This window comes from Symphalangus syndactylus, chromosome 1 (assembly GCF_028878055.3).
Source record: "Symphalangus syndactylus isolate Jambi chromosome 1, NHGRI_mSymSyn1-v2.1_pri, whole genome shotgun sequence".
NCBI lineage: Eukaryota > Metazoa > Chordata > Mammalia > Primates > Hylobatidae > Symphalangus > Symphalangus syndactylus.
Window position 1 is genome coordinate 149636031 of NC_072423.2, and position 23870 is coordinate 149659900.

At 45.5% G+C, this 23870-nt stretch overlaps 1 protein-coding gene and 1 long non-coding RNA gene across 12 annotated transcripts in view; one reads left to right on the top strand and one right to left on the bottom strand.

Moving 5' to 3' along the window:
* BLK (BLK proto-oncogene, Src family tyrosine kinase) overlaps positions 1–23870 on the bottom strand; it is a 68431-nt gene that overhangs the window by 39912 nt on the left and 4649 nt on the right. The gene's annotated exons all lie outside the window — the stretch shown is intronic.
* LOC134731910 (uncharacterized) overlaps positions 10855–23870 on the top strand; it is a 39856-nt gene continuing 26840 nt past the window's right edge. For both annotated transcript variants that reach the window (XR_010114627.1, XR_010114628.1), the window contains exon 1: positions 10855–13327. This is a non-coding gene — a long non-coding RNA (uncharacterized lncRNA). The remainder of the gene's footprint in view (positions 13328–23870) is intronic.

Here is a 23870-nt window from a genome sequence, read left to right on the forward strand (position 1 = left end):
GTTACACATATATATATGCTTTTGAAAAATGGGCCAACCTGTTTATATTGTGTCATAACTTGGTTATTTCTGTGAACAGTACAGTAGAAATTATATATAAATAAATATAATTTTGAACCATATTAATAACTGCATGCTATTGTAAAAATTTACCATTAATTTATTTAACCACTATTGGTCAAATAAGTTATTTTCAACCTTTGTCTGTTATAAGTAAACCCACAGTAAACATTCTTGTAAGGTAATATTCACTTGTCCAATATTTTTAAGCTATGTTTCCATAAGTGGAATTATGGTGTTCAAGAATATGCACATTTTTAAAGATCTTGATCTATGAAGCTAAATTAATGTTTATAAAGGTAAAACTGGTTTACATTCTCACCGTGATGAAGGAAGCCATTTCTCCAATCCATGGACAATGGTTTATAACAAATTAAAAAAAAAAAACAACTTTGTCAATCTGCTGAGTGAAAAGTGATGAACGAGATAGTATTTATTTACTTTTCTATTGATTTTATCATGTACTTATTAGCCACTTGTGTTTCTCGTATTATGGTTTGGTCATCCACATCTTCCACCACTTTTTACATTAAGGTATTTATCATTTTCTCAATGACATGGAAGACCCCTTTATGTGATAAATATATTTAATTTCTACATTAATGTCATAAATGTAAATATTTTTCTTAATTTAGCTTTTGCTTTTTAACTTACTAATGTTTTTTGTTTGTTTTGAGATGGAGTCTTGCTCTGCCACCCAGGCTGGAGTGTAGTGGCGCCATCTCAGCTCGCTGCAATCTCCTTCTCCGGGGTTCAAGTGATTCTCCTGCCTCAGCCTCCCTAGTAATTGGGACTACAGGCGCCCACCACCATGCTCGCTAATTTTTGTCTTTTTATTAGGGATGTGGTTTCACCATGTTCACCACGCTGCACTCGAACACCTGACTTCAAGTGATCCTCCTGCCTTGGCCTCTCAAAGTGCTGGGATTACAGGTGTAAGCCACCATGCCCAACTGAACTTTGTGTTTGTATTAGGTATTACAACATGGTATGTATTATGCAGAAAAAGTTATCATTTCTACCTAGTCAATTTATTAATCTTTCCTATTAATCTTTCCTTCGTTGTTCACGCTTGCAAATGTCTTCCTCACTCCAAGATGATAGAAAGACAAAACTATTTAAAAAATTTTTTCACCACTAGCTATGAATATTTTAAATGTATAAAAAACACAGAAAGTAATGTGACACTGCTAAGATCGAACAGATATTCATATTTTGGTACACTTCCTTCCTTCTATTTCTTTCCTCTCTCTTTTTATGTTCCAGATACGAAGATACAACTAAAGAGTGGTCATTATTTTCTCCTCTCTCTCTCCAAAATTAATAATTATCATGGAGTTAGTCGTTGTTAACCACGTATGATTCTGGACATTTACGACATGTATAAGCAATTATAAACAATATATGTTGCTGCTTCGTATGTTTTAGACTTTTAAAAAATGGCTTCATAATATATGTAACCTTTTTGCAATTTGCTTTTTTTTCCAAAAAAATGTGTTTTTGAGATTTGTTCGTTGTAATACATAGATTCTCAGTTCTTTTTTTTTGTATCCTTTTCTATTAAGTGAATAAACTTCCTTTTATTCGTTCATTTTCTAAGGGACACTGTTTCAAAATGATGAAATGCATTGGGATGGGCATCCTCATACACTCCCCCTTTTGCACGTATGTGAGAGTTTCTCTAAACAATAGACGGAATTTAGATATTTAATTTACCTATGGACTTACAGGGCAGTGGGCTACGTTCCTTCAGTGGCACTACGGATTCCCAAAACACTCCCCAAAGCGATCGAACCCATTTATCATCCCACCAGCAATACCTGTCAGTTTTCATTTCCCCATATTCTCACCAAACCTCGTATTGTCAAACATTAGTTTTATTAGTGGAATAGATAATAAATGAAATCTTTTTGTTTTAATTTGTTTTCCCTTGATTATATTTGAGATGCTCATGGGTTATATGGATTCTTTGCCTCATATATATTGACCATTTAGAAAAATGTAGTTTTTGTTTTTTTTTTTTCATTGTTGCAGAAAGTTTAATTTGGCAGTGATGAATTAGACCAAAGACCAACTTCTTGACAGCAAGAATATAAACAGAACCCAGTAAAATGAAAGAACATAATGAATCAAAATGCATTAATAGGTCAATAGTCGTTATATATAGACACAGAATTATAGGTAAGTTTTATTTTTTCTTAATCCTTCCTGTACTTTCCAAATCTTGCGCTATTATCATGTGTTAGATTATCGGACAATTAAATAATAAACAGGATATAAACTCTTAAGACAAAAGCCTTTCTCTTTACATTTCAAACTAGCATTTTTTGAGTTTGCTCCATTTTAATATATGCAACTGGGATAAACTGTTTTTTTTTTTTTTTTTTTTTTTGGTTTTTTTCTGTTGTGGGGTGGGGTGAGGGGGGTGGGACAGCATTAGGAGATACACCTAATAAAAAAATAAATAAATAAATAAATAAATAAATAAATGTTTTTTTTAAAGCTCATTTCCAATGCCAACTGAACACACAATTTACCTAGAAATGTACCTAATAAAATATGTGCAAACTTGTATGGAGACATAAACTTTACAGAAAGATATTAAAGAAGGGCTTAAACAAAACGAAAGATGGATTTACCATGATTAGGAGGACTCATCATTAAGAGGCATATTCTCTCCAAATTACTTAAAAATCAAATGTATTTCCAATCTATATTCCAAAGGGTGTTTTTGAGGAAATTTACAAGCTGGTTCTCAAAATTTTATGGATAAGAAAAGGCTCAAAAATAGAAAAGATATCTATGAATTAAAAAAAAAACCAAGATAGAGAGGAGTCCCCTCCTAGATGTCCACACTTACTAAAAGCTGCAGTGGTGAAGATGGAGCAGACCAGGGAGTGTAAAAATAGAACAGGAAGTGAATGGAGGGTCTCAGACGGACCCTCATGCACATGGCGGGGAGGCACTGTGGGTCTCCAGGGCGGTATGAGCTACTCGATAAATGAGGCTGAGAAAACTTTTTTCTTCACATAAAAGTGTGGCCTTACTGCACAACCATTCTCGACTATTGAATCCAAATTGATTAAAGACATAAATATGGTCCAGGTGCAGTGGCTCACACCTGCAATCCCAGCACTTTGGGAGGCTAAGGTGGGCGGACCACTTAAGCCCAGGAATTCAAGACCAGCCTGAGCAACAGAGTGGGGCCTCACCTCTACAAAAATTAGAAGAATTAGCTGGGTATGATGATGTACACCTGTAGTCCCAGCTACTCGGGAGGCTTAGGTGGGAGGATTGCTTGAGCCTGGGAGGTCAAGGCTGCAGTGAGCTGTAATGGTGCCATTGCACTCCAGCCTTGGTGAGAGAGTGAGGCTCTGTCTCAAGAAAAAATTTTAATAATTGTAAATCAAAGGCAAAAATTAAATCTGTTAGAAAAAATACAGGATATCTTTAGGATACAGATAATTAATGACTTGACAAATCAAATATTAGATAATAAATTTTTTAAAAGCCATTTTTCTTACGGATTTGAATTGTTTTCCTTATCACTTACTCAATTCCCACATAATCATGGGCCTATTTCTGGACTCTGTCTTTTCCTGCATAGAACCACATAAATTAATTACTCCAGTTTAATGATACAGTTTCAGTTCTTATTTAAAAGATTTTCTTCATTATTCTTTCTCATTCATTTTTCTGATTTAACTTAAGGCTACAATTTTGACAAGCTATAAATTCCTGTATTCATTTTTATTGGCATTAAACTTATATACATATAATTCATATACAATTTTTGGAGAATTGGCATTGCTAATGTTATTGTTGAAGAAAAGAAAGCTATTGATTTTTGTATATTTCAGTTCTCTTATTAGCTCTAATAGCTTTTCCGTTACTTGTCTTAGATTTCCCTGAAAGACAAACAGATCATCTGTTATGCCTGTTTTCAAAATGTGTAGATGTTGTATTAGCTTTTCTTGTTGTATTACACTGGCAAGAAATCCCAAAACAAAGTTAAATTATCTCAATGTTAGCAGGCGTCTCTCATTTCTGAATTTGGCTATAGGCTTGCACAAGATATCTGGGAAGTTTCCTTTTTCTTTAGGTTACAACAAGCTTTTACAGGGATGCCTTTGATTATGTTTCCTTTTTTCTTTTTTATTTTCCTTTTCTTGTCTTTCCTTTTTATTTTTTTTTTTTGAGACAAGGTCTTGCTCCATTGCCCAGGCTGGAAGTGTGTGGCATGATCATGGCTCATTGCAGCCTTAACCTTCTTGGCACAAGTGATCCTCCCACCTCAACCTCCCAAGTAGCTGGGACTACAGGCATGCACCACAACACCCGGCTAGTTCTTGTATTTTTTATAGAGACAGGTTTACACCATGTTGACCAGGCTGATCTCGAAATCCTGGGCTCAAGCGATCCTCCTACCTTAGCCTCGCAAAGTGCAAGGATTACACATGTGAGCCACTGTGCCCGGCTATATGGTTCTTAAAGCTAAGTTGTCTTTTCACAGTGCAATGAGCCCCCCCTTAATCATATTAAACATCATGTTTGATTGAAATTGCTTGTTTTTTAGAAGTATTTTTGATTCCATATTAATTAGCCAAAGTTATCTGTGGTTTGTGTGTGTGTGACTACTTATCTTTTGATAAAACTCAAAACTTTACATGAAAATGATGTGTGCTCATTACAGAAAAATATTTAAACACAGGAAATTACAAAGAAAACGTTTCCCAGAACCCCAATACCCAGAGGCAATCTCTGTGAATATTTTGGTGTATTTTTTCTTAGTCTTTCTAGTAGTGGGGGCAGCAAGGCATATGCACTTTTTCAAGATGTTTATGAAACTCAAATCAGCGTACAGTAGAGTTTAAATGGAGTGCTTGGAGTGAGAGTCTCCGGATTCAAATCCTCACATTACAACTTACAAACTATGCCATATTTGTCAGCTTCCTTGATCTGTTCATGTCTGATTTTCTCAGTCAATAAAATTGAGATAATAATAACTACCTCACACGGTTGTTCAGAGAGTTAGGAAAAAAGCCAGACACAAAAGGACAAACACTGTATGATTCCACCTAAACGAAGTCCCTAAAGTAGCCCAATTCATCGAGACAGATGGTAGAGTAACAGGCGCCAGGGGCTGGGGGCTGGGTCAGGGAGTTAGTTTAATAGGGCTGCTAGAACAAATATAGTTCATGGAAAAATGGGAGAAGATAGAAGATGCATAGGACCTACTAGATTGTCTTTCTGTCAATAGATGATTAATAAATGTTCCTTGAGTAGGTCAGAAAGATCCCCTGGGAGAGACAGTGATAGGGCAGCCACCACCTTTCTGAACTTTCTTCCTAGAGCAAGGGGAAGGGCGGTCGCGAGACCCACCCACCCAGTGCAGGACTTGGGGTCTGTGAAGTCCCCACTGTGTGGTATGGTCTGTGAGGGTCCACGACAGTGTCTGTCGGGCTTTCTGTTCTTTGTTACTGTGGCCGTCAGTGAGAAAGACATCAGGCCCTGGCATCCCTGTTCTGCTTTCTGTTTTCCAAATGGGACTACTCCAGGGACTCATTTAAATGGAATTGCAGTGTTTCTCCTTTGTGTCTGAGTCTTTCCTCTTAGCGTCGTGTCTTCGGGGTTCGTCCATGTGGCAGCATGTGAAGGAATTTCCTTCCTTTCAAAGGCTGAGTGATATTCCATGGAACGTACAGGCCACGATCTGCTTATCAGTTCATCTGGGCATGAACATTCGTTACACCTACAGTGCCTGGCATCCCAGGCACGCGAGTGCACACGCATCCCCACACCAGGATACAAAAGCCCCCCAACGCCTTTCCTACAGGCAATGCCCCCGGGTATTCTCTATTCTATATGATTTTGTTTTTAAAATGCCAGCAGGAGCCCACTCGATTTCATGAACAACTAAAGCAATTCCCTGTTTGATTTCCTGTTTGAAGCCACTGTTCTGAAGAACACAGACTGCAGGAAGCTGCTCTGGGCTGTCCCCACGTGCAGCGCAGCGCATATGACATGAGGCACTACAGTGGCGGGGAAAATTGCATTTTAAGCGCTGATACAATATTAGAAAAGACAAAACTTTGAAAATTAAGGAGGTAAGCGACCGGCCTCTAAAGACAGAAAAATAAGGCAGTTAAAGAAAACGGAAGGAAGCGGAAAATAGAGGTGGGCACCCAGATGAGGGCAGCAGCAAAGGAAGAAGCCAAAGACAGTAAAAGAATGCCCCAGAGAGACGCAAGCAATTAAAGGGGAGCAGGGAGGACCCCCGTGCGCCGGCTGCTTACTTTCTCCCAGACACTCCCCCAGGCCCTGAGGACTCAGGTGGAGCCACTGACATGCCTGACCCCTGGCACTACCTCTCAGCTCCTGTTCATCCACAAAGCCTCCCAGGAGGCCGGCTTCCAGGCCTCCACTCTACAGGTAAAGAAATGAAGACTGGCGGAGGTCAAGCTTGCTCGAGGTCCCTCAGCCGGGGGTGGGGCAGGGAGGATGCAAGCCCAGATGGCCTGGACTTCCAGGACCCATCTTCTTTCTCTGCTGTGGCTACCTCCACCCAGCCCAGGGGACAGCACATCCCACTTGAGGGTTTCCATCTCATGGCACCAACCAGCAAAACATGGCAAAACCCTGAAAGTTCTTGGTGCATTGCAACTGGGCATTTGCAGAGACTGCTGGCCGTGTGGAGAGACTAGGTGAAGGAATCCCAGAGGAGCAGCTTGTTGGGGAATGTTGGGGGAGGACTCCAGAGGACGTGAAAGTTATGTGCGTGCATCGACCCTGGAGTGGGAGCTCCCCAGCAAGGGGAAAGGGCTGAGGTCAGCGACCTCTGGATTTGAGCAGGTAGAGCTGCCTGGTGGGCTGGATCAGAAATGATCTGGGACTGTAACAGCTTCCTGGGCTCCTGCACATGATACAGAAAGCCTGAAACAGGGCCAGGAATCTGTATTTTTTACCCCTCACCCCTGTTCTGATGCTCAGCCAGGGCTGGAATGGAGCCCTCCTAAGCCTGCAGTGGCCCTGCTGCATAGGCATATCCACCAGCAACTTGCCAGGATGGGTCCAGAGAGAAGGCTCACGGGCTACTTGAGCCCAGAGGTGGGGGCAGTACAGTCACAGGGGCTGGGTGGACGGAAAAGGCCCACAGTAGCAGCTGTGGCCGGGAGCAGCGTCTCTGCACAGTGTCACTTGCACCCCAGCCTCTCTCCCAGCTGTTCCCCTCACCCCTCAGAGCTCAGCATGCAAGAAGCGTTCTCCACTGTGCTCTTACAAGGCTTCTGAGACCTGGGATGGCCTGCTGGGCCTCAGATCCCTCGGGGAGGCCATTGCGGGGCTCTTGCCTGTAGCCCCCAGATACCCTTGTCCCTGTGTTTAGTGTCCTTCTGCCTTTAGGATGGGACTAAGACATGAATGTCCCTCTCGCAAAGGACAAGTGGGTTTTCTCACATTTGCTGGAACAGTGGACAGGAGTACCCAGTGGTTTTCTCACATTTGCTGGAACAGTGGACAGGAGTACCCGGTGGACAGATCAAGGCTCTATTTGCTGAGTCCTGTCTTTCAGCTGAATTGGAGCAACCATTAGACTCAGTGACGGGTAGCACAAGGTCAAGGTAACCAGGGATAGAGACCTTGCCCGGATCCTGTTCACTTGAAATAACAAGGATTTTCCTCTGCTCATTTTCTGAGATACCGAAACAGAACGGTTCCTTGTGTCAGAAGGGAATGTCTGATCCCCTTGGCAGATCCTGTGTCATTACGAGTTTTATTGGGTTCAACATCATAAAACACCATAGCCATGGAGACCTATAAAACGCCCTAAATATTTCCCTCGCAAAAGTCAGACCAAGGAGTTGAATTCTTTCCAAGGCGCAGGCTTCTCTGAGTGATGGGAGACTCTGAATCCACCTGGGCCGGGCCCAGCTGCTCCGTTACCCCAAGCCCCCCTCACACAGGATCCTCATGCAGCGCACGGCGGTGATGTGGACTGCCCGCCAACCACACTTAAGTCACATGGAATTCAATAAACGTCTGCAACCTGTTCTGAGCACCACTCTGTAACTCTGGCTGACTATTTACAAGGCATTTTGGGAATGCAGTGCCTCAAAGGCCTCCCTGGATCACTTGGTAGGAATTTTGCGGCCCAAGGTGCAATCTTGTACGAGTGACTTCATCTCATTGCTTCTGTCTCTGTGCAGCAAGGGCTGTGGGTAGATTATGTCTGAGTCGCCTCCAGCCCTAACATTCAGGGGCTATGATTGCACCGCAGATTTAGGGGATGCTGAGGAAAAGACAGCCTGGGCTCTGCTCACAGCTGCGGAGAAAGATCATGGAGCCTGGAGAAGGTCCAACCCCGGCACTCTCGCGCCCTAAAGGAGCCCAGGGGTAACATGGGGCTCCATCAGGAATGATGCTCTGGTTTCTCTTGGCCTCTCCACTCCCTCTCAGTGTCCACACAGTCCACGAAGCACCAAGGTCTTCATTGCTGCCAGCATCAGCCTTGTACCCCTGCTTTTCCATCTCCCCCTCCCTACCATCCACACCCACTTCAAGACACAGAGGTCCTAGTTCCTGAGCCAACTGCGTGTGGTGCATTGAGGATGAACCCTGGGACCCAGTGTGCTCTGCTAAGGCTCAAGGCCAGAGACCAATCTAGGCCGTGGGCATGGACAGGAGGGATCTCGTAGGAGGATTGAATAAGAAAAGTAAATATTTTGTCAAGGACAAAAAAGGACTTCAAGAGAATCTTGCTTCAGCCTTCCATGAATAAATAATTCTTTTAGAAAGGCAATCATGTTATGTGGCCCGTAAGACCTTAAAATTGAATAATCTGGCCAGCTGTGGTGGCTCACGCCTGTAATCCCAGCAGTCTGGGAGGCCGAAGCAGGCAGATCACTTGAGGTCAGGAGTTTGAGACCAGCCTGGCCAACACAGTGAAACCCCATCTCTCCTAAAAATACAAAAATTAGCTGGGCATGGTGGTGGGTGACGGCTGTAGTCCCAGCTACTCAAGAGGCTGAGGCAGGAGAATCACTTGAACCCAGGAGGGGGACGTTGCAGTGAGCTGAGATTGTGCCACTGCGCTAGAGACTGGGTGACAGAGCAAGACTCTATCTCAAAAAAACAAACAAACAAAAAAACCAGAAGCCTGTATAATTTGCAGTAAAATTTTAAAATCTCTCTGAGCCTCAATGGCTTTATCTATAGAGGGTGGAAATATGTTTTCTGCCTGCCTTAAAGGATCAAATTGATAATACTAAAATAATTTGTAAAACATGAAGTCCCATATAAAAATCTCTGTTGAGACCAAATTGTAAAACCTAAATGATTAGAAACATTGAGCTTTCTATACTATCCACATCTGTGTTGGATGGCTGACATGTTATCAGAGTGATTTCAGGGCGGGGTTTAGGATGAGGAATTTTACGTGCTTATAAAGATATTGACTAGACCTTGTTACGAGATCATAACAAGTTCTGGAAAAGAGCTAAACAAACAACACAGTTTTCTTTAGTGTCCTCCATGGGTCTGCTTGAAGAGCTAGTCTTCGTTCAAGAGGTCATCCACTCATCACCAACTCTGTACCCGTTAAGTCATCCCTTCTTCTGATCCCACAGCGCTTCTTACAGACCAGAAGCATAGAACTTGCATGTCTGCCCTCTAAACTAGACTCCTCCTGAGCTCTTCAAGGAAAAGCCTTTTTTGTTTGCTTGGTTGTTTATCTTTGTATTTTCAGGCCCCATCTTACCACTTGATACATTGTAGACCTGCAGTAAATCTTTCTCTTCTTTGGACGAATAAATTAAATAATCAAACAATCACAGAAAACCCAAACGTAAGAAAATGCTTACTTTTCCACCTCCCGACAGCACCCCACTGACAGAAAGAGTAAATAGTTTAATTTACCAAGACAATGGTGGAAAGATGTCATTCATATGCCCAACCAGTGTTATCCTAAATATTGATTATGGATCATTAGCCAATACTTTGGGGTCAAGAGGGCACATTGATCTCATGTTGAATGTTGCACTACATCTAAGATGCCCAAAATGAAAATATAATTTTCTCCTTTTTGTTGCATGACTGTTTGCCATATTTCAGGAATTCCATCCCCTTTAATGACTGCCAGTTTTCAACAATAATAAGTGGGAAACCTAGCACAGATTCGCAGAGGAAGAAAGGAGAAGAGAAATTGAATTACACCCCATCTTCTTTGCTCTAGGTATACACACTTGGGTTTAAGGAAATTTAAGACCGAATTTCTAAGAGAGAAAGGAAAGCAAACTTATTTAGGAAGTCAAAGTCGCTCACTGGAGCCAGAGAGTTTGTTAATAGAAACTGCTGTGTGAAGAGAAAAGGCTGAACTATATTCAGGAAGTCAATGGGCTGAAGTCTCCCACTTCGTTGGGTGGAACTTTTGGGCTTGGTCTCTTGAATTTCAAGGTTTCTTTGGCTCCTTCAGCCTCAAGTAGTAACATTTCAGTTTGGTAAATACAGCTCACCTCCTATGGCGAGTGCTTGTAGCAGGAAAGAACAATTAACCAACCACAAATATTTCTGTGTCAGTCTGACTCCCTGGTGAGAAATGCAAAGCTTGTGGGGATCCATCTGTTTTAAAACACCAAAGCATTTCCTTTAGTTAAGAACCACGGACAGCCATAATCAAGGCAGAATCTCATACTTTAATACATTAGCAATTAGCTTTGGTTAAAAAAGTAGAAATAGAAGCAACTGCCTTAACAAAGAGGCACTTTATTTATTTGTTTATTTGTTTATTTATTTGAGATGGAGTCTCTGTCATCCTGGCTGGAGTGCAGTGGAGCGATCCTGGCTCACCATAACCTCCACCTCCCAGGTTCAAGTAATTCTCCAGCCTCAATCTCCTGAGCAGCTGGGGCTACAGGCGTGGGTCACCATGCCTGGCTAATTTTTGTATTTTCAGTACAGAGGGGGTTTCACCATATTGACCAGGCTGGTCTCGAACTCCTGACCTCAAGTAATCAGCCTGCCTCGGCCTCTCAAAGTGCTGGGATTACAGGCGTGAGCCACCTCGCCCGACCCGCAGAGAGGCACTTTAGCAAACCGGGTGCATGCACGCAGACTTGACAACAAGACAGATTGGGTTCAAATCCAAGGTTCCCCACATGCTTGCTATGTGCTTTTTGGTGAGTACTTCTGAGCTTCAGTTTCCTCATTTTTAAAATGGGCATAATATATTCCCCATCCCATTACTGGACCTCTGTATGTAGGCAAAGATCTTTCGATTTATTTCATTTCAATCTCAGATTCCCAGAAAGGGGGAAAGAGACAGAGAGAGAAAGTTGGGTTTTTTAAAAAACATTTTTGGGGCCACAGCCCCTGTTGAGAACCTGATGGAACTACAGACACTATCCCTATAAAATATACTTATCACAAACATGCCAAATTTTGTGCCCAGCTTCAGGACCTCTCCCCCGACAAAGCCCCACAATCATTCGTGGACTTCTGATTAGAAACCCTGGTTTAGATGACGGGACAAATGCAGCCAAAGCCTTGGGGTTTGTTTCCGTATGAGTCATTTCATTTCACGGAGAGGAAAGTCTGCTCTCCGGCCAAAGACCACATCAGTAACCCTGGCCAGCAAATATGGCTGTCAAGGAGCTGGAGAAGAGAGATGAAAAACTCAAGTCACTATCACACTGACTTTAAATGCAATTCAAAGCTTACCCCACTCCAGCCCCCAAATGAAAGTTTCATCTCCCCATATCATCGTAATTCCTTGAAGGGATTAGGAAAGAACACTCTCCAGCTCCACGATGTAATTCAGAATGACTTTGCAAGCTGCATGTTATTTTTTCAATCATCACCTGCTATGGTGATAAAAAAATATGGAAGCAAACGAAACACCCGATTGAAATGGTGATAGAGAGTTCACACAATGAAATATTATGCAGGCCCAAAAATGATCATTTTGAGTCCTCAAAAGTGATCAAAAGTAGCAGTGGGAAAGATGCTTATGTTATGATAAAAAGAAAGAAAAAGAAAAGAGAAGAATCTAAGGTGCTATGTCTTTATGATTCCAGCAATGAAAACTGCGCATGAGACAGATCAAGATGAGTAGCTCTTAGGTAAAAGTGTTAGGTTGGCAGTGTTATTGATGGTTGATATCTGTTTTCAAAATTTTCTAGGGTATTATATAATGTTTACAGTTTCAAAGTCAGGAGAAAATGACACATCTGTACAAAATCAGCCTGTTCTTCCAAGTGGCTGTGGCCAGCCTGCCCCTCTAAGTGGTCCAGCTCTTTCTGTGGCTTCTCTGGTGATTAGGCTGAAAAGGCAGCCGGGCTGCTGCAGACCCGGCAGAGCACCCCCGGGCTTAGACAACCACAGAACCTGAGCTGGGTGACTGGAAACAGTGGCAAGGGCATAGTCACATCCCAGCGCCCACCCTGCTTCTTATCAGCTCCCATGCAGTTCAAGTCTGCCACATAGAGACTGGCTCATGGAAGCAGGTGAGGCATTTCCACGTCTAAATCCACGTGAGCCTCTGATTTTTGTATTCACGTCATCCATGAATTGGCTGTGAGTCAGATATCAATGACCTGTCCAGGGCAACGGCCCTGTGAGTGGTGGGTGGTAAAGTCCCTGGGCTGCCAAGCCCCAGGCCTGGCTGGCTTCCTGCTGGCATCGGCTGATGCTGGAAACAGATCTGGGGTCCCCATGACATCCCTTCGGGTGCTGTGAGGTTAGCTGCTCCCATAGCAGCCACCGAGAGAGGATTGCCAACTTTTCATGCAGTGTAACCTGAAGGAGGGGTAGCAGCTTCAACTGTCAGGCAGCCGCTGTGACCTGGTTAAGGGTTATGGTCAGCACCTGAGTCATTGTTGTGATGCCTCCTAAGTAATAGCAGCGCCAGCTGCATGCAGCTCATGGCCTGCTTGCTCCCCACAGGCTGGGCTGCTAACGACCTTCCTTGCCTGCAGCTGGGGGGAAGTGATGAGTAGGAGGCACAAAAGGCCCCCAGCATTTCCTTCCCAAAGCTCTCAGTGGATGGGCGGGGGCTTCCCTCGAGCCCTGAGAAAACCCCTCCACCACGGCTCCTCTGGCCTCTGCAAAAGTGAGCTGCTCCCTTGTCTGATGGCCCCAAAGGACAGGACCAGCCCCCATCACAGTTGCATTTGGGTCAGAAGGAGAGATGGATGCACACAGCTGACACTACAGTGACTGTCTTATTTCTGCCCCCCCGAGGCCCAGCACGGTGTCTGGCTTTCTGCATATCCTCGTAAGTAACGACTGACTAGTGACAGTTCCAATTCCAGGAGACCCGAAGGCAGAGGGAATGCGGGAGAGGACTGACAGGAAGGACCTTCTGGTATAGGGTGGACAGAAGCGGAAAGCAAGGAAGAAGTGAAAAGCCACGGGTGAGGGCTGGAGCTATTGCATGGACAGGAATGTGGCTCACCAAGGGGGGGCCAAGGAAGGTCCCACACATGATGGCTTTGCCATGGGGCCATGTCTTCAGGCAAACTTGTGCCAGAGCCTCCTAGTCTGGGAAAGCTGTTCTGGATCCCAGGTTTTCCGAGGCCTGCAGTCACCTAGCACGCGCCCCGTGTGAGCACAGCTTGAGCTCACCCGTTCTTGGCTTTTCATCTCCCCCAAGTAGCTGTGCATGTGTCTGCAAGCCACGGGTGATTTCCCAGCATGTGCTTAGCCTTCGCGCCGTGACACACTTCTCTTGCCTTACAGTAGTGTCAGAGGCAGTGGTTAATGAAGTCAGATGGAGAGTTCAGAGCACTGGCTTTGGGGTCAAACAGTCCTGAGTCTGCACTTTGGCTCTCGTCCTTCCCAGCCCTGGACCACTGGGCAGGTTCCTGATGACATCACAAGGCTGTTGTGAGGACCACATGACTTTAGGTTTGAGAAGCACCCAAGGCCTGGTGATGACCCCCTACTTGACCAGTGTGCCTGATGTGCCACACAGAGCCACCAAAGGGTGCCCTGCAAGGCCGTTGACTCTACCCCCGATTAGCAATGCTGGGCCCTGAAGCCCAGAGAGAGGAATTCACCCAACCAGACAGCAAGGCGGGTGCTCAGGTGTAGAAATGCTGGCTCGGGGAGAAAACTAGCTTGCCATGGGCTGACTGTCTTTAGCAATCTCTTCCCTGCTCTCCTGGCCTCGGGTTCCCCCTCCAGTCCTAATCCAGGTCGCCATCCTGTCTTACTGTCATCTGCACCCTAGGCCTGGCTGATCTTTGGCACCCACTGAGCTGTATGTTGACATGGACCCATTAACCCGCAAACCCCCAAGCTGGTCCACTGGGACTTTCTGATTGGCCTCTCCTAAATTCCAAGTGCTTGGCCACTCCTTACCTGGACCTTTTATCTCCACTGGGTCCACTAAGCTCCTGTCTCTTCAAAGTTCTTTTAAAGGGTTGACTTGCCTTCTTTTGAAAGCTCCCAAAAGTCCTGCAGGGTGGGTGGTGTCTCCCCTGCAGTTGGGGTGGCCATCCCTGCCTTTCTTGGGGGCCATGACAGGCCCTTCCCCTGGCAGGATCCATTAGTGACATCTACATGGTGGTCCAGGCCAGGGCCACTACAAATCCAGGACCATTCCCAAGGGCAGGGTTTGCCAAGGTAGGAAGGTAGGACATTCTGCCTTATTCTTTTACAATCCCAGTTCGTGATTCTTCCAATTCTAACTAGTTGTCAAGCTGTCCATCCTCCCTAGCCTGCTTCAGTTTCCTTCCCCACTTCACTCTTCCTCTGCCAAGGGTGTTGTTACTTAGCTCCTGGCTTTGTAAAATCACAGTGTACATTTATACTGCATGTTGGAAAAAGCATCAATGTCACAAGCTCAGTGATGCTTACACACTGCTCTGTCAGCAGATGGGACAGCCTACCTGCTTTTCTGAGATTGTTCTTCCTCCTATTTATTATTTTCTCTACCCGCACCTGAACCCATTCACGATGGTTCTGCACCCATTGTCACAGGAAAGCAGAAAGAGAGACAAAAGAACTTTCTTGCTTTCGGCCCATGATGCAGATGTGACTGACTGAGAGATCTTTTTAAGTCAGTTTGGGCAACCGGGGGCTCAAGTGGCCTCCCTGAGAGTCCCACCTGGGGGGCCCCAGAGTGGGAGGATGCATCCCTCAACCTGGGATGTGGCCTGGAATCTCTGAGAGGGGGCTCGGCCAGGGCCAGAGGCTGACATGACATCCTAGCAGCCCCCTGCACGGACTGATGACAAAGACCAAATAGGCCACCTCAGAATTCCTGAGACTCATGAGGCTCCCAAAACTTGGACCCCACCCTGCAGAAAGGGGTGAAGACCCTGAATTGAGACGTCAGTTTCCTCTCCCCAACAGAGACATTGTCTATTTTTGCACACCAAGCTGTGGACTGAGATTCACACTCAGCATACATAAATCCAGTCTGTCAGTCATTCACCTGAGCCCACCCACACCCCTCCAGAGGCCAGGAATGCCCTCATAAGAAGCCTAACTTGCCCTTCCACCTTCCATGAAACTAGTGCCATTGCCAACAATTGCAAGGATTCAGCACATTCTGCTGTTTTCTTTTTTTCTAAAAAATGATAAATGAGCCAAATACATCTTCCTGAGTGTCTTCAGGCTGTGACCTTGGGAAGGCAAAAAGCCCTGGCATTGTCCTCCCCTAGGTCTGCAAACAGGACATAAAACATCTTCAAGCACATTCAAGGTCACCTTAAAGACACCCCATGATGTGGCAAAGAGACAGCTCCAGAGCCAGGCTGGTCACCTTCTACGTGACCTCAGGAAAAGCACTTAGCTCTCCAGGTGTGCGGCAGGGAACCAGGATGAAGAGCCACTTGCACCTGGCACCTGGCCCAAAACCTGTTCTACCATCTGCCTCCCTGTTGGGCCCAGTGCGGGAAGCGATTTGTCATGCGTGGCGGGGCCAGTGACAGGGCGAGAGGAAGATGGGGAGAGGTCATATCGGAGGCAGGGACATGAGGACTGGAACTCCAAGGATACATAGAAGCTCTCTGAAGGAGATGGGCATTTCAGGCAGGGAGTGGATTTGGCAAAAGCTCTGAAGTGTCGTGTGCCAGGGAGTCCTCAGGGACAGGACAGATGGGCCCAGCATGCTTGGAGAAGAGAGGAGACCCAGACTGTCCACACCCTGGAGGCCTCAGTGGGATATTTGGCCCTTGTTCTCAAACACAGAGAAGTTTATGGTGGCTTTACCTTGGGGGGTGATAGGGCCACATCTGAATTTTAGAAAGACCTTGCCAGCCACACATGGGAGGAAGTGGAGCATCAGATTCTGAAGACAGAGAAATGAGCTCCAAGGATGCGGAACTGCCCAGTCTAGAAGGGGGAGGGCGTGAACGAAAGCACTGGAGCTTGGGAGCAAATTTGAGAAAGGAGAGAACAGGTGTTATTGCAAATTTGCCCTCGCTCAGGGACACCAGCCAGAGGCTACAGTTGGCCCTGCATTGAGATGTGAGTGTCCAGGTCACCCTCTGGCTTGGCAGGTCACCATGCTGGGCTTCAGTACAAGGGGTGGAGGGAGCGGGTGCTGTCTCCCTTCTCCAGGCCCATTCCAAGTAGAAAACAGAGATCTCTTGCCATTTGACAACAGAAAACTTAGTACAGTAGAAAGAATAGAAAGAACTTTGTGAAGGATGGTACTCCAGTGACTAGATTTCTACAAAATAGATGAGGTTTGGGAAACTTTGTGGCACAGAATTTATTTGTTCACTTTTGTTGCAATAGTATTTGTCATGGTAGGTGGTTTTGCTGTTGTTTTTGATGAGCGTGTAGATGTACCTGTATGTGTGCCTGTGTATCTTTGTGTGTTCCTCTGTGTCTAGGGATTTCTACATATCTGTGCGTATGTGTGTATGTGTGGGTGTCTGTGTGTGTTTCTGTGTGTATTCTTATGCGTGTCTGTATCTATGTGTCTGTGTGCATATATGTGTCTGTACGTGTCTCTCTGTGCATGTGTGTTTGTCTGTGTGTGCATATGCTCTGTATCAATTACCCCCTTGCCTGAGACATGGCCACAGAGATGTCCTCATTTTGGTGTTTTTTGTTGTAAAATCCTTGAAACGACGTCCATGTGGGCCACTTAGGCCAAACACCACATGCTGGAGAGCACCAGGGTGCCCAACACTAAATATGCAAGCACCCTTATCAGGCCTCATCTCAGGGGTGGGGACGGGGGCACACTCCTCAGTTGCTTAGACTGTCCTCAAACAGCAAGTCACTATATTGGAGACATTTTTTGAGCATATGCTCCATGGAGCCTGAGCTAGCAGCCCCTCCCACCTGCAATTAACTAAAAGCACTTAGCTATGAAGATTGATAAAAGATCTTAAACGCACGTCCCTGTGATGGCTTTACACACGGAAAACCAGCTCCTGAAGGCGCCTACTTCTCCCTCTTCAGATTTATGCCTTCTTCCTCAGTCATTTGTCAGCAGGTCTTCAGTCAACAAAAGAAAGACAAAACATCAAGATGCCAATTTTCTTACATGCAGGCAGTCAAAATGGCCACAGAGAGGCCATTTTGACAGTCCAAAAATAAATAGGAGGAGGGAGGGAGAAGGATGGAGCTCCATCGTGAGAGGGTGGCTTTACGGGCAGGCAGCAATTAGGGGAACCTGATTCAAAAGCAGAAGGTTCTGTGCTGCCAAGATGAATGGTGTGGAGACATTCCGAGTGACTGCAATGAATGCATGGCATGTGGACCCCGCTGCAATCCATGCTATCCCTCTTCAAGGGGCCTTGTAGAGAAAGGTTTGAAACACTTTCCTTGGCCACAAAGGAGTGTGGCTGTTGTGCAGGTGAATGGGATCTTTCTTTCTCTCTCTCTCTCTTTCTTTTTCTTCCTTCCTTCCTTCCTTCTTTCTTTCTTTTCTTTCTTTCTTTCTTTCTTTCTTTCTTTCTTTCTTTCTTTCTTTCTTTCTTTCTTTCTTTCTTATGGAATCTCACTCTGTTGCTCAAGCTGGAGTGCAGTGGCGCAATCTCAGCTCACTATAACCTCTGCTTCCTGGGGTTCAAGCAATTCTCCTACCTCAGCCTCCCGAGTAGCTGGGATTACAGTCGTGCACCACCACACCCAGCTAATTTTTGCATTTTTAGTAGAGATGGAGTTTCGTCATGTTGGCTAGGCCGGTCTCAAACTCCTGACCTCCAGTGATCCGCCTGCCTCGGCCTCCCAAAGTACAAAGATGACAGGTGTGTGCCACTGTGCCTAGCTGTGAATGGGATCTTTCTAAAGCCAGGACCTAAGCTCCAAGAAAGACTGGGGAGATGTTAGCCCCAGGGTAGATCCCTTCATCTCCCGGCCAGGAGCCTCTCTGGGGGTAGTTTTGATTCCCACTTGCTAGTTCCCACAGGACACTTGCCTTGGTGGCAATTTTGGGTGCGGGATCCTGGGAAGATGCCCTTGACCAGCAGGGGAGGGTGGGAGCCGGCTCCTTTCACTGCAAGCCCAGGGCAGCCAACAGCCTCAGCAGAGGTGAGGCCCTGGCAGGAAAAAGGGCAGAGTGACCCCTTCCATCCTCCACACCTGCACATAGGAACCTCCAGTCTGGTGGCCAAGAGAGCAGGTGTCTCCTTGCCAGTCTCAGCCCTCAGACCGTGCCAAGGAAGAGCACCCTTGCTTACTTCAGACAGCGCACAGAGCCCTGGTGCATGGCAGGAAATCATCCAGCCACATGCTCACAGTGACCTGGCGGCAAAGACCTCTCTGAAAAGGGTCACTCTGCATGAGGCTTGGGCACAGGATGGAGCAGAAAAAATAGAGCATCCCACGTCCCACCTGACACAAGGGCAGGTGACAAAGCTGCACCTCTCCCTTTGGGAGTTACCTGTCGTCAATCCCTCCTGTGCCAGCACCCACAGATGTTTCTGATCTGATGAAACCGGATAAAAACTGTAAATACACTTTGCAGAAGAGTGCCCACCTACACACAAGCTCACATCCAAGATCAGGAGCTGACAGGCTACCAGGAGACTCATCAGAAGCCCAGGGGCTAGAAGGTCAGAACCAGCTTAATCTATTAAATGCAGAACATGCAGTGTCCTTTTAGATGCTACGTGTGGTTGTGTGCTTCACAGATGCACAAACATTCTCTGCCCTTGAACAACCTCAAGCATCAGGGTCTCCTTCATTTTTGCACCCCAGGTGTGTCTTTACCTCCCCCTGGTCCTGGTTCAGCATCCCAGGTATCAAGGTGTACAAAGAGGCCAGCAGAGAGTGGAGATGAGAAGGCACCCAAGAGGACATCCTTGTATCCACGGTTGTGGAAAACAGCAGCCGTTTTGAGAGTGGGGACTTGTGAGCCCCACAGAGGCTGGCAGCAGCTGGTGTAGGGACATGACAGCCACGGGGACAGGTTCTCCATCCAGGCCCACAGGCCCACCCCCCTTTCCCTGCCACCGAGCACGAAGCAGGGTCACCCACCCGGGCCTCTGCTGTGAGGCTCAGGACTCAGGACAGCCCAGGAGGCAAGTTATTCTCCACTTCTCCCCACTCAGCTGCAGGCAGGACCCTGATCTGCAGTGTGGCCTCAAGACACTCGGCCTCCCCGTCAGTGACACACTGGGGGCCAGCTTGTGCCGGTAGGCAAGAGCCGATTGTTAAATTCTCATGAATTTTGTGAGCTGAATTATTCAAATCATTATGCAAGATTAAGGTATAAAAACCACATGGGCCGGGTGTGGTGGCTCATGTCTGTAATCCCAGCAGTTTGGGAGGCCGAAGCGGGCGGATCACTTGAGGTCAGGAGTTTAAGACCAGCCTGGCCAACTCTACTAGAAATACAAAAATTAGCCAGGCATGGTGGCAGGTGCCTGTAATCCCAGCTACTTGGGAGGCTGAGGCAGGAGAATCCCTTGAACCCAGGAGGCGGAGGTTGCAGTGAGCCGAGATCATGCCACTGCACTCCAGCCTGGACAACAGAGTGAGACTCCTTCTCAAAGAAAAAAAGAAAAAGACAAAAAAAGAAATTAAACTTATAAAAAATTAATGTTAAATTATACAAGATATAACTAAATGAATCCTATTAAAACAAAGGTTATAAATACTTAAACCTCATTGCTTGTTAATTATTTTTACTGTATCTTAATAATAGCTATGCTTTGAGGTTCTTTAATTGACGGTGTCTGTAAGGCGGAAGTACTCTATCGTGCTGTGCTGCTGCACATCTCAAACCCATGTTCACGCAAGTCATGTTGACAACTTGAAACTGCCCCTGGTGGGAGTATTTCACAACAGGAACAGGCAAATGCTACAGGTCAGCATCGATGTGTTTCGTGGATTTTCTATACTTAAAAGAGCATCTTGTCTGTAGCTAGAACACTGTGAGTAGCACAAAACATTGAGGAAACTTTTTTTGAATATGGAAAAACTATTATCCAATTCAGCAAAGAAGCTGCTCATGGCACTAAGGCTGCAGCGTGCCCCACATCTTTGTTGTTTCACTTTGATCTGCCCCTTAACATGAATGAACATTTCAGTGTTTGTGCCAACGCCACGCTTGCTCATCCACTGCACCCATTGCTTGGCTACGGATATGACAGTGGCAAAGTCACGAAAGCTTTCTATGAGACTCAATCGCCTATGCGGTATTTAGGATAGGGACTATTGCATATTTTGTTATTATTTGTAAATTAAGTGCTATGCATCCTTTATATCAGTACATGTTACTATAAACTTATGTATGTATACAATACATTTGTTTCCCGGAAAGCTGGTTGTTAAACATTTACCAGCACGCCATGCTCTTCATCTATGAGATGCCTATCTTGACCTCACACTTCCCCCAGTGTGCTGGCAGGTGCCAGGGAGCCCATCAGATAGACAGACAGACACCACAAAGTAGAAATGATTCCTTTCCATGCTAATGTGTTAAAAAAAAAAAAAAAGGAGAGTTTAGCCTTTCCTATAAAGCACCAAATAAAATCAAAAAAATGGGCTATGACTTTTGACCCTATTTTCGTGTGTAACACTTTAAAAAGTATCCTTTTATTTATTCAAATAAAATAATAAAATTAAAAGTATCATTCAATTTTTTGCTTCTTTCACTCTGTCGCCCAATCTGGAGTGCAGTGGCACAGTCTCAGCTCACTGCTGAGATCTCCTGGGTTCAAGCAATTCTCCTGCCTCAGCCTTCTGAGTAGCTGGGATTACAGGTGCCTGCCACCATGCCCAGCTAGTATTTGTATTTTTGGTAGAGACAGGGTTTCACCATGTTGGCCAGACTGGTCTTGAACCCCTGACCTCAAGCAATCCGCCTGCCTCAGCCTCCCAAAGCCCTGGGATTACAGGTGTGAGCCACCATGCCCGGCCAAAATAAAAAGTATTATTTAACTTTATATAAAAATCCAATTGGCCGGGCGCGGTAGGTCACGCTTGTAATCCCAGCACTTTGGGAGGCCGAGGCGGGTGGATCACGAGGTCAGGAGATTGAGACCACGGTGAAACCTCGTCTCTACTAAAAATAGAAAAAATCAGCCGGGCGCGGTGGCGGGCGCCTGTAGTCCCAGCTACTCGGAGAGGCTGAGGCAGGAGAATGACGTGAACCCGGGAGGCGGAGCTTGCAGTGAGCCGAGATGCGCCACTGCACTCCAGCCTGGGAGACAGAGCGAGACTCCGTCTGAAAAAAAAAAAAAAAAAAAAAAATCCAATTGTACCACAGAAATGGCACGAATAAAGAATTTTAAAATGAAATAATTTTATATAACCTTTAACAATAAAAGGTAGAGCCAGGCATGGTCACTGACACCTGTGATCCCAGCACTTTGGGAGGCTGAGGCAGGTGGATTGCTTGAGCTCAGGACTTTGAGACCAGCCTAGACAACATGGCGAAAACCCATCTCTACAAAATTAGCCAGGCGTGGTGGTGCACACCTGTGGTCCCAACTACTTGGGAGGCTGAGCTGGGAGGATTGCCTGAGCTGGGGAAGTGGAGGCTGCAGAGAGCCATGATTGCGCCACTGCACTCCAGCCTGGGAGACAGAGCGAGACCCTATCTCAAACAAACAAAAACAAAACAAAAAAAACAGGCCAGGTGCAGTGGCTCATGCCTGTAATCGCAACACTTTGGGAGGCCAAGGCAGGCAGATCACTTGAGGTCCAGAGTTTGAGACCAGCCTGGCCAACATGATGAAACCCTGCCTCTATCAAAACAATACAAAAATTAGCTGGGCGTGGTGGTGCAAACCTGTAGTCCTAGCTACTCGGGAGGCTGAGGTGGGAGAATGGCTTGAACCCAGGAGGCAGAGGATGCAGTGAGCTGAGATCAAACCACTGCACTCCAGGCTGGGCAACAGAGTGAGACCTTGTCTCAAACAACAACAACAAAAACAAAAGCCCCCCAAATCAATCTAAGGTGGAATATGTGTAAAAATAAGCTATTTCTATAAGTGTAATAGATTCAAAGCTGGACATTTGACTGCAGGTTGGCTCAGTGAATTTTTCTGTTTTGTGCACAGATAGGGAACTAATCCTTAGTGAGCACCCTCGCTGTATATCAGGCTCTTTCAGAAATGCTGTCCTGCTTGTATTTGTCTACTTATTCATTTCCTGGTGTTTCCAGAAAAGATTTGAGACTGCTTATAAAAATACATACAACAGGATAGAAAAACAGACAAGGAAATTAGACCAAAGGGTAAGTTAGGGCAGAAAAAAAAATGTGTATAAAGCTAGTGCACGGAAATACAGACTGTGACATGCTGTTAGCAAACTGCTAGTGGGTAGATGCAAATTGGGTTCTAAGTGTCCTGGAGTCCAAAGCACAGAGAAGAAAATGATCAGTTTGAAGAGTCACAGTGTCTGTAAGACATCCATTTCTCCAGGGAGGCATGGATTTCCTGGATCTGGAGTCTGAGAGTCATCCTCTCTGGGCTCCTTCTATGGAGGTCCCAGGTGGAATGAGAACAGCTTAGTGTCATCTTAGCAATAAATGCCACTGTGAGTTTCCAGCCTCTGTTTCTTATGCAGCTTTCAACACAAGCCACGGCAATGTACCCATGCCAAGAAAGAATGCCCACATCTGACTCAGGAAAGGAGATTCTCTCAGCATCTCAAGCATTGTGAGATCCAAACACACAGCTCTTGGACTGACTATCTGGATACAGGGAAGTTCCCAAAATACAGTTAGGCATTGCTTAACTATGGGGATCTGATGTGAAAAATGCGTCATTAGGTGATTTTGTTGTTGCCTGAACATCGTATACAAAACTTAGATGGTAGAGCTTACTCCACACCTAGGCTCTGTGGCATAGCCTGTTGCTTCTAGGCTACACACCTATACAGCCCGTGACTGTACTAAATCCTGTAGGCAATAGTAACACAGTGGTGAATATTTGTGCCTCTAAACATAGAACAGGTACAGGCAAAATACAGCGTCTTCATCTTATGAGACCACCATCATATATGCAGTACGTCATTGACTGAAATCTTGTTATGTGGCCCATGACTGTGTCTAGGTTCATGGCTCTCAATCTTATTAAATTTACTTTCTGTTTTGAGAAACAACATCACCATGCTCTCCTTTTGAGATTTCAAAATGAATATCGGGCCTAAAAGTAAATCAAAGAACTTGTCACGTAAGATGTGTCTTTTTGAAGTACAAGGAGCCCCTGGTGGTTCCGACATTGAGAATTGAGTGCACCCTCTAAGAAAAGTTGTGTGCTCCTCAGCTTCAACTCACCTAAAAATTAGGGCTTTGTAATTTAATTCTGATAATGCTGTGATGTGCTATTATCAATGAGTGAAGAAATAAGACTCAGAGGGTATAATTAACCTACCAGAGATAGGTAAGGCTGCTA